A 16,215-nucleotide genomic window follows, 5' to 3' on the forward strand; every position below is an offset into this window, starting at 1 on the left:
GGATTTATCGAATATGTGATGTCTGGACTGAACCTGTACATTCAGTGGAAGCGCAACAAAAGTCTATTGGTTCAAACATCAGGAGTCATTCTGTTACTTCATGTGTGGCTTTACACACACTGAGGTTGTTGTTGACAGCAGAGCACCTGTTTCTTTAAGACACCAGAGCTGATATGAGTAACTTCTGGATTACATGAAATAAATGAGCAACTTTAGGAAATTCTAAAATCATATGGATAAAAAATAGTGAATGTATGCCATATTTGCATCGAGGCTCAGCTGGGCCACTGAGATACTGTACACTGATCATCCAAAAACTTTCTGACCACTAAGATCAAGTGTATGACGACGATCTCGTGAACAACCATCAACCATCAGTGATGTCATCAACCTTCAGTGATGTCATCAACCATCAGTGACGTCATCGTTGGTTTGTGAACGTTATGAAGCCTCCAGTTCAGATTCTGTCTGTCACCATCTTGCTCGTTCGGAGCGGTGTGGAGCTGGAAGTGACCATATTTGGACGAGCTGGGGGAGGAGCCAGCGGTGGATCTGACCAATCTGATTGGAAACCTGACGATACTATGTCCCGCCCACCGATAGCTGTAACCTGACTGCACCTCAGGCCTGTCAATCAAACAGACGCGCCCCCAAAAACAGGTCTTCTTGAATCTTCTTTTCTAATGAATGATTGATTATTTTCAGATGGACCTCCAGAAAACTAATAAGAAGGAGTGACTTTAGCTAACAACACCGAGATAACTGATGGACACATTTTATTCACTTTGGATTTGATGAGAGAAGTTGAATGGGAGTCTATGGAGCCGGGGGCTTTTTGGAGCCGACCTCTAGTGGCACTCGCTGGTATTGCAGCTGAAGACACTTCTGCATCGGAACCATTTTACAGACCTGGAAGCTACAAACTCTTTTATAAACAGTCTGTGCTCGTCCCTAGGACCCTGTGTACGTCTGGGATGTAAGACAGTACATGAACAGTCCCTTCTTGTCGTCATCGTGTTGGAAGTGAAAGAAGGAAGCGGCTGTGATGCTGCATTCAAATGGAACTTGTGAGTTTATGGTTACAACACGGGAAGTCGTATGCTTGCCATTTAAGTGTTTATGTCTTAAAAACAACGTTGCTATGCAACAGCAACATGGACAGCATCTAAAAACCAGACGCTAACAATTTAGCATGCTAACGGGGGTAACGTAAATGCAGGAAATACAAAGATAGAGAGAAAAGATGAGGCCGTTGGGAAGATTTTCCTCAGACGTAGACTTTTATTTTTACGTTATGAAAACAAACTCTACATGACTGAAATTACGATATATTTGCTGAACATCCAACAAAAAGGAACTTTCATGACCTCTGACCTTTCTGTAAACTTCAGCAAACACGTCACAACTCGGGAACTCGAGGCTTCTCGAAAATGTTGAGTTCTGACGTTGTGAATACCACAAGAGGGCGCCGTACATACGGACTCTTCTCTGTACGCGGTAAATACAAACTTATTTGAGTGCAGCATGAGACCTGAGTCACTTTGACAAGGACCAAATCTATATATCTACATCTATAATACGATATATCCAGACTACTGGGTCAGAGCAGCTCTGACATTGGGAGGTTTGTTGGCCGGTGAACAGTGTGAACACAGACAGTCAAGAGTGTTGATGGATTTGCTGGAACAAGTTAGCTTTGACTGAAAAGATCCGCCGCTAACACGTCGGTGCCAGATACCACAGGGCGCCTCCCCGGGTCCTGGAGGGTTCAGGCCTCGGCGGCACCTGAAGGATCAACAGCAAATCAGGCAGGTGGTCATAAGTTTGGAGCTGATGAGGGATCATTTACTTGGAAGTCAATTTAAAAGGTCAGAAGTGTTTAGAAAACCACCAATATCGGACGTTTAGTGAAAGAATACAGTTGAGATGGTTGAAATTCCTCATTAGTCATTGTTGAATAAACCATATTACCATTAACTCAAAATGGGACACTAACAATAATGTTAACAAGGTGTTGACAAGTTACACCAATAAATAAAATGGAGTATTTTAAATATATGAGTGTTTGAAAATTTATTTCTTTTCTGTTTACTTATAACTGATAAATTTGTCAAAGAGCAAAAGTTGATTTTATTTTGTTGCAGCTCTAAAAGTATTCTTGTCAATGGGTGCCGGCTCTATAGCTCCAATACACTGTATCTTTTTTTAAGGCTGTGTAATAAATCTTCCAGATGCTCGGTGTGTTGTGCGCTCCTTGTGGTCTGGCTCTGTTTTATTGGAACAAGAAAAGAAAAAAAGAAGTGGCGACTAGAAGAGAGGGTTTGTGAACCTTCATTAAATAGCCTTCAAGGTTACAAACATGTCAGCTGGAGGCACAGAAACGAAGCGAGCTGCTTGATGTGAGCAGACGTGTGCTGGGAGCTGACCTTCTCTTAATAATACAGCTGCGTCCAGGACTTGACCCGGCAGACCCCCCGCCCTCCATCCTTCCCCTGGGCTCCGGATGAAACCACACCAACACAACATGCTGCCTCAGCTCGGCTCATTGAAATAGTCATCGCAGGAAACCATCAATTATCCTTTATGCGTTTCCTATTTGTCCCTCAGATGAGAATGGTAAATGCTCAAGTCTGATTTCAGCTGAGATCACGTTGTCTAATTAAAGTGGAGAATACTGCGTGCAAAGGACATTATGTTTTGGAATGAACAACCTGGGATTTCTGCCAAAATGTGTTTTTCTGAGTGCTGACTTCTGTCAAAAGCTTTTTGCATGCGCCACAATTATCATTTATTTTTTAAAGTTCATTACATAAATAGTAAAAGTGCATCAACATTTGAAGAATCTTTTAATGTGCTCGCTGCACGGGTTGTATTTACCTCTTTTCACTTTCTGAAATCAACTCGTTCGGACTAAAAGGGACGCCTCATCTTCGGCAAGAGAGCGGCTGGTTTGGTCCGTCACCGTGGCAGCACAGAGCCCGCCTCCGAGACACAGAAACTCACCACGAGACTCTCACATGACAGGCCACACTTTTCACTCCAGACTACTGATTGTAGAAAGTCGCAAACATGCTCGTGTCCTTTTTTTTGGTCCGCTCAGAATCCAAATCCTGTAGCAAACAAGCAACAACAAAAAAAACATGGACTGCTACAAAAATCCAATTGAAAGTCAGTGGTTTGAAGAAGCTGTGTAATTGTTGCAGTAGTGGCGACATTCAGAACTGCAGGTCACGTGACACACACAAAAAAAAAGAAGCTAAATCCAGTTTGCCTTTCAGAAAATCTCTCAAAGGACTAAAAATATCACCTTAAAGAAACGTTTTACACCCCACCTTGTCCCATCCAGATGAATCAAGAGACGATGAATGTCCTGCGATTTGAGACACGACTGTACTGAGCTCGCAGAACGGCATTTCAAAGTCTCCCTCTCAGCTTAATTATGATGAGTGAAACGTCGAGGAGAGCCCGACTGTAACAACATCCTCACGTCTCTGAACATCTTCGCGAGGCTGACTGCGCGCTGCGAAGGAAACAAGAGGGAACTGTTACGGCGCAGCGCTGCAGTTTCCTCTCGTCCGCAGCATGGTGAACGCTCGCTGGGTCACGCCGTCTAATCAAACATTCGCTGTTAGAAAACGGGCGGACAAACACTTTCAGCTGGACAGCAAGAAGCAGATGGAGAGGTTTGCTTAATACGGAGGACATCCATGTCACAATAAAACTGACGTGAAGGAACATTATGACGTCAGTGTTTCCCACACATGCACTTTTTATTTCATCTATTATTTTTCATCTTATATTGTTTTATTTGTCCAAGAAGACAACATCGATGGATCGACCTACCGGACAATCTCCAATGCAGACAATACATGGTCTTTGTGAGGCGTTCAGGGGATACCTGTAAATTCTAGCTTTATAAAATAACCTGGGTTGGGCTCTGCCCTTCCAAACTGCATGACTCTCCATGTGAACATTGTCTACCCTCCAAACACACTCTGATAAATAAACCTGTGCATGTGCTGCTGCTGTAACTTAATCAATGCTGTACATGTGAGTGGTCGTCGTGGTTTCACTTATCGGTGTACATACTCGTGGTATTTCAAAGGCACACAGAGCAGCATACTTACATGACTAGAAGGCCTGCTTCTCATGGTTACAACGTCAAAAGAAAACAACCTGACAGATCTGAAAACAAAAGAAATTATGCCTGAGCATTTCAACTTCCTGTAAGTGTGCAGATGTGCAGACGCTGCACAACTGAATCCCTCTGACAGCTCTGAGCCCCGTCGCTGTACGACTACCTGCAGGATGTGGTTAGAGGCCTCCATTATATCTGAAGGTTGAAGTTTCCATTCACCTCTGCTGTGTAATAATCTGGCTCAGCCACAGAATGATGAACAGAACCGCTCACTTCTTCCGCGCGGAGGGAGGAAGGCAGCTGGCAGTTTTGCTGATGAAGTGTCTTACGGCGAGTCGAGCGTTCGTTCTATAAATAGAGCGAGGAAGCCTCCGAGTCCCGCTCTGACTGTCTGCACTTCATCCTCACACCTCCTCCCAGCGAACGGGCCGAGCTGGAGTCCAACAGGAACACATGGGCCTGATTCTGGCTCGCGCCGCTTGTCATCCTCCCTGCTCTGTTTTCCCGTCGAGCCTCAAAAGCCCAATACACCGCTGATATTAACAAATGGGCAGAAATCATTTTGGGGAATATTTATAGCGACGTTCTGTGACATGATGCTTCTTAATCTGCTGCAGTACTAAACATGGAAGCCGGTAAAATGAGGTGAGAGGGAGACAGCTGAGGGTGACGTCACACGAGCCCCTCCGAGCAAATGAGGCACCGTCGCCCATCTTTGACCCAACGCAACGATCTGTCTCCGGCCCCGTTGCTAGGATACCACATACCAGAGCACAGCGAGTACTATGGGTCCACGCTCGGCTGCCAGAGCAGGTTGGCAGAGTGTGGAAGTGGAGGACGACCATTCAAGAGCCCGTGAATGATGGAGGATGACGAGGGGACACGTTCAGGGAGAAAACTCCACCCGTGAGTTTCTGTCAGAGTATCTGACCTCAGACGTGACGCTGAGCTGCAGCACCGAGGGGACAGCTGTGATCCAGCTGTGATCCAGCTGCGTGGCGCGGTAACCACGTTCCTGGCACCTCGTCTAGACGCCCCCCCAGACGCTGCCACACCCCCACAGCTCAGCACATCCAAAGAGGATTGTGTTCCGGCCGGGGTCATCTTTAAGGCTCATCGTGCTTTGTCTTCGTTCAGGTTATCTGCATTAGTACACACACACACACACACACACACACACACACACACACACACACACACACACACACACACACACACACACACACACACACACACACACACACACACACACACACACTCACTCACACGCAAAATAAGTGGTGGAAGAGGAAACGAGTGATGTGTTCAAGGACATTTCAGAGCAACACATTACTTTGACCTTGTCATTAAGAATTTGCCAGTCAACAGAAGAAAGGTCAGGGGTCACCACACACATTCAAGCCATAAACCAATTATCCTCCGAGGACCATGGATATAATTGCATGTCAATCAGAGGAGCGTCCGCACGCACGGCCGACTGACGGACTGACACCACCCGCTGGGAGAGTTTCTGTGTAACCAGTGTGAGATCTGTCGAGACAAATGATTGACAGCTGAGGAAGTGGTCGGGCCGAGGCGGACGAGCCGCTCAGTGGGGTTCGAGGCCCGGGCAGAGCGACGGGCCGGGGGGGCTTCCTGTGTGATTGATCGACCATCAGTCATGGGTCAATCATGTGAAGCCGTGTGGAAACAAACTCGACCAGCAGGCCTCCGTCATCACATCCATGAATACGTGTGTGAAAGAAAGGACGACGTTGGATTCTGCACGGTGCAGATTTGATCACGATGAGGCCGACTTTGGGAAATATCTTGCTGCAGAGGCGGAGCTGTTGTCTTTTCTTGGTTTGCCTCGATGTTACAGCACAGCGGGGGTGTGAGGAGGAGGGGGGGGGGGGCTCCATTAAGCCCAACCCACAGATGATGTTGGAAGAGTCCTGCGATGCTGATGAGGCAGTGAGGTCATGATGGCGGATAGTCAGCCTACTGCACTAATTACACACTCTCCATTTGAAACTATGATTTCAAACAATAAACCAGGGAACACGTGAAATATGACAGACTGATACTCTACATTACAGACTCTCGGCTTCCGTCATGTTTTTAAAAGTCTGACGACATTCATAAGTGTCTGGTTTTATGCTATCCAGCCAAGTCTTTAAATTAAGAGTTAAATTGGAAAGCTATTGACTGCAGCTATCTTCAAGTTCTCCCCAGCGGAGCTGACTGTTACCATAGCTACAAGCATCCCCCCCAAAAAACGCAATCTCTTACTTAAGAAGGTCTGAACAGGTCAACCCATGAGGACGAAGAAAGTTTGTATTTCTAATGTCCAGATCAGAGCAGAAATATGCAGCCTGGTTTCACCAGATCCAAACACGGTGGGAGTAAACGGTTCTGGCCATGGATGACATGGATGCAGACCTCTGCTTCCTTTTGAAACTATTGGAGCAGCCTTTAGCCAATCAGAATTGACCACCACACACTGTGTACCAAAACTCTACCACTGCCGCCATCGTTGGAACTACTTCATCATCATGCTGGTTGCTGATTGGTCGAACCTTCAGAGACCCGAGTGTGAACCAGGTTGTCAGACTGTAATCACAGCGGAGCCACTAGCTCAGTGTTCATTATATCAACAAAAAATACAATGTTTTTATGATAAAAAAACAAAACAAAACCTCAATACTGTATCCTACCAACTACAACTGAAAATATCAACAACTGGCACTGACAGTATGATCAAGGTATAAACTCTTAACTTTAATCAGACTGCCTCATTTAAATTTCACATTTTAGATCATTGGATTCAGACAAAATTTTTGAACTGGAGCTTAAATTTCAACATTTCACATTTTGGAAACGTGGCTTCTTTTGTTAAATGAAAAAGTTTTTTTTTTTTTTGTCTTTTTGTGATTCGTTTATTGAAACTTGTTGAAACATGAATAATTAAGACTAATATTTGAGTGTTTAATGTTCAGTGTTGTGTTCCCCAGTCCCTTAACAGTTCTACATGTCTGTCAACAGACAGGATGAGGTCCCAGCCCACCCCCCCTCCCTCCCCATCCCTCCTCCTCCTCCTCCCCCTCCTCCCATCAGCAGCTGTAAATCAGCTGAGCATCTCTCCCAGCCGTCCAAACACTGGTTAAAGCAGCTCTAATTCCTGCAGGGCTCATTAAGCTGCTGGCTTCGTCCCCCGAGGGGAGGGGGAGGGGAAAAGGGAGGGGGAAGTGGGGGGCGCGGCATATGGCCCCAGCCCAACCACCCTTATCCCCGCCTTTCTGATAATTAAAACCACATCCCCCCCTCCCCCCTGGGGCTCCAACATGTGGAGAGCCCATGGAGACTATTGACAGATCACGGCAGCCCTGAGGAGGCCATCACAGAGAGCATCGAGGAACCCCCCCCCCCCCCCCCCCCCCTTATAAACAAATCTGTGTTCCTTCTCCTGCGGCCACGTGGAGGTCTGCTCGCTTCATCTGCATGCACACAGACAGGGGAGGGGGGGGGGGGATCTCCATCTCTTATTACCGGGGAGATGCTTTTCCTGCTATGTTAGCAACATGCATCAACATTAACAGGGAAGAGTGAGTACTGACATATGACGACATGGAAACCCCCCACCCCCCTACCTGCCCCCCCTCACTCCCCCCTCCTCTAGGCTCACCAGGAGAAGCATGAATCATTGAACAGACCCAATGCCAGTCATTAGCATGCTGCAGCAGATGTGGGGAAGGGGGGCTCTTTAGGAAGTTGGTGAGTCGGTAAAATGGGATGAGGTTATGTACCATCTGCGCACACGCACGCACGCACGCGCACACGCGCGCACACACACACACACACACACACACACTGCATCCTGTTAGCAGTGCAACAACTGGCTGCATGTTTCTGCTGTCAGCAGAGACACAAACAAGACAAATCAGTTTAAACACAGGACACACTTCATAAACATCCCCGTCGGAAACCCACGTCAGCCTCCACCCACTCGGCCCACCGTCATACAGGCAGCGGCCATCCAGAGAGGGTGGAACATCGAAAGACGTTCTAAAGAGGTGAAGCTGCCGTTTGCTTCTCCACCTTCTCTTGCTTCTCCACCTCCCCCACCTCCTCCTGCTTCACCACCTTCTCCACCTCCTCCTGTTTCTCCACCTTCTCCTGCTTCTCCACCTTCTCTTGCTTCTCCACCTCCCCCACCTCCTCCTGCTTCACCACCTTCTCCACCTCCTCCTGTTTCTCCACCTTCTCCTGCTTCACCATCTTCTCCACCTCCTCCACCTTATCCACCTCCTCCTGCTTCTCCACCTTCTCGGCCTTGTTTGACAGAAACATTTGAGAGGAGCATTCAGACCTAGAATCGGAGATATTCTTTGAGGCAGACCTGTATTTTGGGCTCCTTCTCTCGGTGTGTATATATATATATATATATTTTTTATCTCCGTGGTGATATTTCTACCACATCGTTTTGAAATCAAGAAAATAACCAACCAGAATGAACAGAACATGTTTCCTCACTGACGTGTAGAACGAAGTGAAAGCAGCCAGCCGGTGTTTCATCAGCAGACAGGCAGCGAGGACGTCTCTTCTATTATCAATGAATCTGATGATAGCCAACAATGAGAATAATATTATCTGGTGAATTAACAGAAAACAGAGGAACACGTCCATCACAGCTTCCCAAAGATACATCTTCAAAACGCTCGTTTAGTTCGACCAACTGACAACGACCCAAAGAGGAGAAATAAATGAGCACAAAAAAACATCACGGCAAATATCCCTGTTTCTGAATTAAACACCAGCTAAAACCAGTTTCATGATGATGGTAATTTACTCATGAAAGAACGTTCATTTCCTCCACAGTTGATGGGCGGAGTTCTGCAGGTTGAAGGGCAACTGAGACCTTCATGTTGCGTTCCCACGAGCGGCCGCTGAGTATTACTGATGTCTACAGGAACACACGTTGCGCAGTGTGTTGGCCTTCTGCTCACGGAGATGACAGACGGACGTGGTGTCTGCAGCCCAGGAGGGATGTGACGCCACCATGCAGCGCTCTGACGTTCCTCACAGCTGACCTCCATCAGCAGGACGCGGCACTAATTCGCTGATGTCGCCGCTTTCTCCACGGCAGCACCTGGACAGCGTGGTGAAGGTGAAGATGAGAGGGTCTGACGGTCAACACAGAGCCGTCTGGAAGAAGGACACTTAACAGCCATCGAGTGGCCAAAGAAGACCGGAGGGGAGCTTTTATGTGCAGATGTGTCACGCCGAGGTTTCAGGAGACCACTTGGGGTAACGAGCAGCGAGGACATAGCTCAGTGGAGGACATCCTGCAGAGACACTTCACTCAGCCGCCCAGATCCTGAACACATCGCTTCATTAGGCGGAGGAAGGAAAGCGAGGAGGAAAAAAAAACGCCACCAGATGTGTCAATATAATAGAGTGCAGCTTAACAAGCTTCATTAGCGTCACCACTTCTACCCACTGACTGCACCTCCTCAGCATCACGCCCACCGGGAACCACAGCGGAGGTCTGAGGCCGGCGCTGACATTTGAGTGGAAAGCTGCACGACCACACTGGAACAGTTATTATCATGTAACGAGCTGGCAGGAGGAGACGCCTGAGGAACACACGAGTGTGTGTTTGTCTCATGGCTGCAAATAATTCTAGTAATGAATATCAATGTCTGGATAATATGCAGATAATCACCACCGAGCTGTTCGGCTCGTCCTCTACAATGTAGAAACTCAGAGAGACGGAGGAGAGGGAGCACCGAGACAGGGTTGGAATCAGTGACTCACTTTCTGTTTCTCACCAGCCTACGGTACCCCACACACACACACACACACACACACACACACACACACACACACACACACACACACACACACACACACACACACACACACACACACACACACAGACAGGGAGCTCTTCATCTGCAGCTCTTCTGACATTCTTCTGTTTCAGAGAAGCTTCTCTGAAACCGCCGAGTCACACGTTGAGCAGCAACTCGGCGGTGAACGAGCTGCAGGCGGCGTCACCGCACAGAAGCAGCGCTGGAAACTGGAGCACACATAATAAATGAGCTATTAGCGCTGATGTCTGAGCCTGCATGATGAACACGCTCACTACGAACGTCAGATGCTCAGCTGACTCCGGGTTCCTGGAAGAATTCCCTCTTCAGCTCGTTTCCATTGATGAAACTCTACCTCAAAAAGCCTCTTCGCCATTTCTAGCTGCAAGTCCTCCTCTGCTGGGTTTTGTCGTTCAGAGTGTCTCGTCTGTTCACACTCCAGAGGACGAAACATCGGAGGGAACCGTGAGCAGACGTGGAGTCGTCTACGGTCACACAACAAGTGAACACGACATCAGGACCGTGTTGTACAGAAACGCTGCAGTAGGTGAACCACGATGAGGCAGAAACAGACCCGGTGCTTCACAACACCGATCAGACACTCTCCGTCTCCGGACGTCTCCTGAAGTGATGAACAGGAGTGCCCCAGACATATTCAAACATTTTCTTTCTTTTCTTTCCATTCTTCAGTTTAGCACCTTCATGAATCAGATAACTGCTGCTCGGTTAGTTTCACGCTTCCAAACTCGGATGACACCTTTGCACATTCACAGCTCCGGCAGAGGAACAGTTGCTGTCAGTTAAACCGGTCGGGTGAAGACCCTCAATGAAAATGAGGACGTGAAACCGGAGCTGGAGGAGAATCTGACGTCACGCAGATCAAATGTTTGGAAGCGTTATTGTTCCCAGGAAAGATGCAGCGACTCTAAACGACAGGTCCGATTGGCCCAATCAGCCGACTCCAGTTCTGCTGAGCTTTCAGGACTGAAGCAGCTTCATTTCAAGATGCTGATCAAGAGAGAAAACGTGGAACACTTATGTAGTTCATAGATGAACGCTAACCCTGCGCCGTCCTGCTGAAATCTCATTACAGCTTCAAAACACGAGAATAAAGAGAATCTGGACTGTTTCTGATGATGAACACAATCTGCTGATTTGCATGTTAAAGCCTTTGAACTGTCGCCTGAAGCTCGTTAAAAACACGCTGCACTTTTATTTTCTGCATCTTAAAGATGATGACTGGAGGCTGCTTTTTGAGCGGCATCATTTTTGAACAGCAATGTTGGTTATTGAGCCTTTATTTAACACAACTTTCCAAATCAATGACAAACATGTTATCTTGCGACATATTTGTCGAACTTGCGCCACCAAAAGCGTCGTGAAACATCATCAAAGTCGGCATCCCGGTCTGCCCTCCGACTCGCAGCGGGGAGTCGGAGTAGCGCCTCAGGCAGCGACAGTAAAACTTCACGAGATCAGAACAGCCTTTCCAAACATTAAAACAAATCCAATGCGGAGAAAAAAAAAAAAGGGAGAATAAAAAGCTAATTACTCTTCGTTCTGACACGTCTCTGCTTCATATCAACCCCCGCTCCTCTGTTCTCCTCCATCTTATCCAAACTTTAAACACTTTAACGTGAGTGAGCAGCGTCCGCAGCCGTCCGTCCGCGTGGAGGAAGGAGGGACGTCCATAACTAATCTGACACGTTCCCGTCGTACCGAGCGGGAAGCGGCGCGCTGACACTCGGATTAGGACATCGCTCCAACATCTGGCATCTGCTGCAAATTCAGCCCAGATAATATGCAGCGTTGGATGAGGAGGAAGCGCACACGCGACCTCACATCAACTCCCACGGGAAGGCCACGCTTTGACCTCAGTGCTGCACTGCGGGTTTAAAGATGGCCCGCCGTAAAAATGGAGGCCGGGGTCAGACAGGAATACAACGCTTCCGCTTTCAGCTGGTTGCATCTGCTGACCTGTGGTGAAACCTGTGACGACAGCAACGGACCGCTCCGAGTGCCGCCCGGCAGAACACCCGGTCCGCGGTGACACCAACCGGTGGGACAGCAGGTCGGCCTCTGGGGGAATCCTCTCGGCTAGCGGAACGCATCGGTGTGCTTCCACGTCCGACTGTGACCCACATCCATCCGAAGACGAGCAAAAAGCTCCACAACGAGCTGGTTTTTCAGGCCGGCCATCTGCTGCCGGTTCTCCTCATGCGGTGCCAAGCAAACAGGCCCGAGGTCAGAAGAGTGTTTGTGTGACATCACGGATGTGTGAGTGTGAAGTCGTACCTCTGGTTCTCAGCGTGTCAGGATCTTTACTTCCTCCGCATTGCTTTGTGCGCCGCTGAAACAGAGGCCCTGCGGGGGACACAAGACGCTCAATTATTCATCGTCGCGTTCAATAAAACATGAATATCATCCGCGCGTGCCATTCGCTGTCACTCGCGCGTCTCTGTGAATGTGGGTCTTGCACATTTTTCCCAGAATGCTCTGGGACAGCGCCAAGGGAGCGTCAGCCTCAGATCCTATTAGGACAGCTGTTTTAACCCGCTGTGATACGGGACAACGAGAAGACGAGAGACAGAAGAGGTCGATGAACGCAGGTTCCTCCAGCTCGAACGAAATAATAATAAAATAATAAATAAACCCAAAGCGCGAAGAAAGAGGCAAACAAGCCCGGCTGTCACAGCAACACGTAAAAACAACAGGTTGCTGCAACGCTGCCAGCTGCAGTGAAAAGCCTGCTGATGGCTCCGTTTCACTCTGCAGGAGGATTCATTCACTCATGCAGGAGTCAAAGAGACAAAGCTGCAGAACCAAAACAGGCCTGAACAAAAAAAACAGTGGACCTTCATGCAAAAATTAAATATAATAAAAGACTGCGATGTGGTCGGTTTCTACATGTGAAATATGAATTTTCTGATTTAGCATTTAGCTGAAACGCTCATTTACAGGAAAAGGTTAACAGACAAGTTAAAATATAACTGAATCCATCAAGAAATTATATTTGCTGTTAATTAATTGATTTTAAATGGAGTGTAAAAAGAAATACAAAGCTTTCTAATCTTACTCCAAAACTCCAATCAACTGATAAACGATGAATCTATTCTATTCTGCTGTTTGTCTTTTAACAGCTCATTTATTTATCACATGCTCCCTGCGTGTTATATCAGAGACTCTTCTCATAAACTTGTAGCCTGCTGTCAGTTTTATGGCTCCACACTCAATAACAGAAGAGAACCAGAACACCAATGTCACAATACTCACTTTAAAGTTTGAAGTCCCACAACCGACCTGAGGACGAGTACAGAAGCTCAATCAGCTCAGTGTGAACGTTTTAAAAGTTAAGGAAGGTGTTGTTCAGTAAAATATCATGCGAGACTGATGAGAGTTTGAATGCGTCGGTGTGAGAGCAGCATTCTGCTGTTGTACCTAGGAGGGCGTTGTGTGGTTGAATCCAGTCATGTGACTCTTTAAAGGGTTAATGGGAGAGGAACTATAAACCGATATCATTTTTGGACTTTACACTGATCCCTGCTGTTCTTTGAAGTATTGAATAATCTGATTGTTTCAGGCCCTCAAACACTTCTTTTTTTTAAATTATTAATATAAATATAAAACAAGTATCCTCGCAGCACATTAGGCCTCCAGTACTCTGTCGGCATCTCCACAACTCGAGGGAGGGATTTAGCAGGTGAAAATAAGTGTCGGGAGTAAAAGTCTAACATTTTGCACTAAAATGTAGTATAATAGCAAAACATGGAAATACTTGAGTGCAGTTTGGAGGTTGTTACACTTTGAGTACAGTACAGTGTCGTTTCTCTCCATTACTGGTTAGTGGAAACGGACAGAGGCCTGCATGACGAGGGAAAGCTGCAATAACAATGTTCAGTATGTAAATATAAATAAAATGATTTTTCAGGTTCTCTCCTACAACATGTTGAAAATATTCATCAGTCAGCACTAAAAAGATAAAAAGTCAATTTTGTCCGAACAAGCTCACTCAAAAATAGAAACCCTGTTCTGTTTCAACAGTTTCAGCATTCACCTGCCGCTATCGCTGCTTTAACAAACTCCTCCGGCACAAAGACAGCTTTGTAAATCTCAGCTGTGTGAGAACAACTAAACCATAAAGAACATCCCTGACTTGTATTTCCAGGATGGACGTCCAGCAGGCGTGGACGGACGTCTCAGTGGCTGCCAGCTCTCTGACTGACAGCACAACTACACAGTGGCCTCATTGTGTGGTGCCTCCTAAACCGCCCTCTGTTTACAAAAGACGCGCTGTCGCCGATGCCAAATATGTTCGAACCCATTAGCTGCTGATTTGACTTTAAAGCTCAGCCCTGCTAATCTAATTTAATCTGTCTGTGGCTTCGCTGATTGCCAGAAGGCAGCGGTGAAGACGCTGCGAGTGCACGCCGGCTCTGCCAAAGTGATGCAACTGTTTGTTCTGCAACAGCAGACGCCCACGTGGAAAGCTGTTGCTGTTGCTGCTGCTGCTGCTACTGCTGCTGCTGGGTGGTGTTTGTGGAGGTCTCTTGCATCAGCATTTCCTGTTATTGAGTAGAATCAGACCTTCGCAAACTGAATGCGATAATGAGGACAAGCGGATGAGAGGAGGTTTGACACGCTTCCTTTGTGCTGGGTTTACCACACACCTGTAATTCAAACCAGCAGGCCAGAAAGTACCGACAGAATCTGAAGCAGGATGATTGTAAACTACCATTAGAGGTCAAATCAAATAAAAACTGCTTCTCCAGTTGCAGGTTAGTGGGTCTATTTTAGGGATTTCTTCGTAAAAACTGTGAGGGTGTCCCAAAATACTGCAGCTGACCTCAGTGTCGGACTCAAACATGTGATTTAAGTCTTCTTTAGCAGCAGAAAATTGCCATTTGGCTGCCCGACATGTCAGCACTCCCTCTACGGACTCCTTCCTCCTCCTCCTGCTTTCCCCCCACGGGCCGAGGCCGCCATGGCGACGGGCTCCCAGCAGGCTCTGCCATGAGTGTGTGAAGGCCCAGAGAAAAGAGAGCTGACTCTCTTTTCATCAGCAGCCCCCCTCCAATAAAACATAATGGCAGTGGGGCTGCAGGGGGAAGTCATTCAGCCACTCAAAGCGGTCACGTGACTGGCTCCTGCACAACGGGCTCAGTCATTCTACCCTGCTGCTGCTTGGCTAGTGAGACAGATGAGTGGGCTACTGAAGTGGCCGGGCACACAGCGGGATCCAGAGAGGAGGGAGCGGAGTCACTGTGCCGAGCTGACAGTGGGCAGGAAGGCCGGCACTGCATGTACTGTACTGAGCAGCCAAAGTTCAGGCAGAAGAATCAGGCTTTGTGCTCGTTCCCTTATTTTATTTTCCTCTCTTTGCATCAGTATAGTCAAAGTGGGAGGGGCTCCAACTGTTATGTAAATGCAGCCCCCCTTTAAATGAAATACACCTTATATTTTCCTCTACAACTTCCTTCTTTCCTTCAATCCTCTTTGTTTGCTTCGTGACCAAAAAACTACGGCTGGTTAGATTTCTGTCTGAGTTTGATCCCGACTTATTCTCATGTCTCGCAGCGCAGGCGACGAAAACCTTGAGAGATCCAAACGTCGCAGTTTCTCTCCAAGACTGCACAGCTTCAGGGCATGATGGCAAATGCCAAGCTCTCACTCAAGCAGCAACCATCAGTGATGTCATCATCCATCAGTGATGTCATCGTTGGTTTGTGAACATTATGAAGCCTCCAGTTCAGATTCCGTCCGTCACCATCTTTGCTAGTTCGGAGCATTTTGGAGCAGGAAGTGACCATATTTGGACGAGCTGGGGGAGGAGCCAGCGGCGGATCTGACCGATCTGATTGGAAACCTGACGATACTACGTCCCGCCCACCGATAGCTGTAACCTGACTGCACCACAGGCCTGTCAATCAAACAGATACGCCCCCAAAAACAGGTCTTTTTGAATCTTCTTTTCTAATGAATGAGGGATTATTTTCAGATGGATCTCCAGAAAACTAATAAGAAGGAGTGACTTTAGCTAACAACACCGAGATAACTGATGGACACATTTTATTCACTTTGAATTTGATGAGAGAAGTTGAATGGGAGTCTATGGAGCCGGAGGCTTTTTGGAGCCGACCTCTAGTGGCACTCGGTGGTATTGCAGCTGAAGACTCTTCTGCATCGGAACCATTTTACAGACCTGAAACTACGAACACTTTTATAAAC

At 47.3% G+C, this 16,215-nt stretch overlaps 1 protein-coding gene across 5 annotated transcripts in view; it reads right to left on the minus strand.

Moving 5' to 3' along the window:
- The window catches only part of fynb (FYN proto-oncogene, Src family tyrosine kinase b), a 74,598-nt gene that overhangs the window by 43,477 nt on the left and 14,906 nt on the right, over positions 1 to 16,215 (minus strand). For 3 of the 5 annotated variants that reach the window (XM_069161842.1, XM_069161837.1, XM_069161838.1), the window contains one exon: positions 12,286 to 12,354. The exons of 1 other annotated variant lie outside the window; for it this stretch is intronic. The gene's annotated coding sequence lies outside the window, so the exon portion shown is untranslated. Of the gene's footprint in view, positions 1 to 11,967; positions 12,260 to 12,285; positions 12,355 to 16,215 lie in introns of those variants that run through there. One more of the 5 variants, XM_069161841.1, reaches the window with a different exon arrangement.

The sequence above is a fragment of the Embiotoca jacksoni genome, unplaced genomic scaffold, assembly GCF_022577435.1.
Source record: "Embiotoca jacksoni isolate LCO1_2020_lvr unplaced genomic scaffold, fEmbJac1.0.p SCAF_29, whole genome shotgun sequence".
Lineage (NCBI taxonomy): Eukaryota > Metazoa > Chordata > Actinopteri > Embiotocidae > Embiotoca > Embiotoca jacksoni.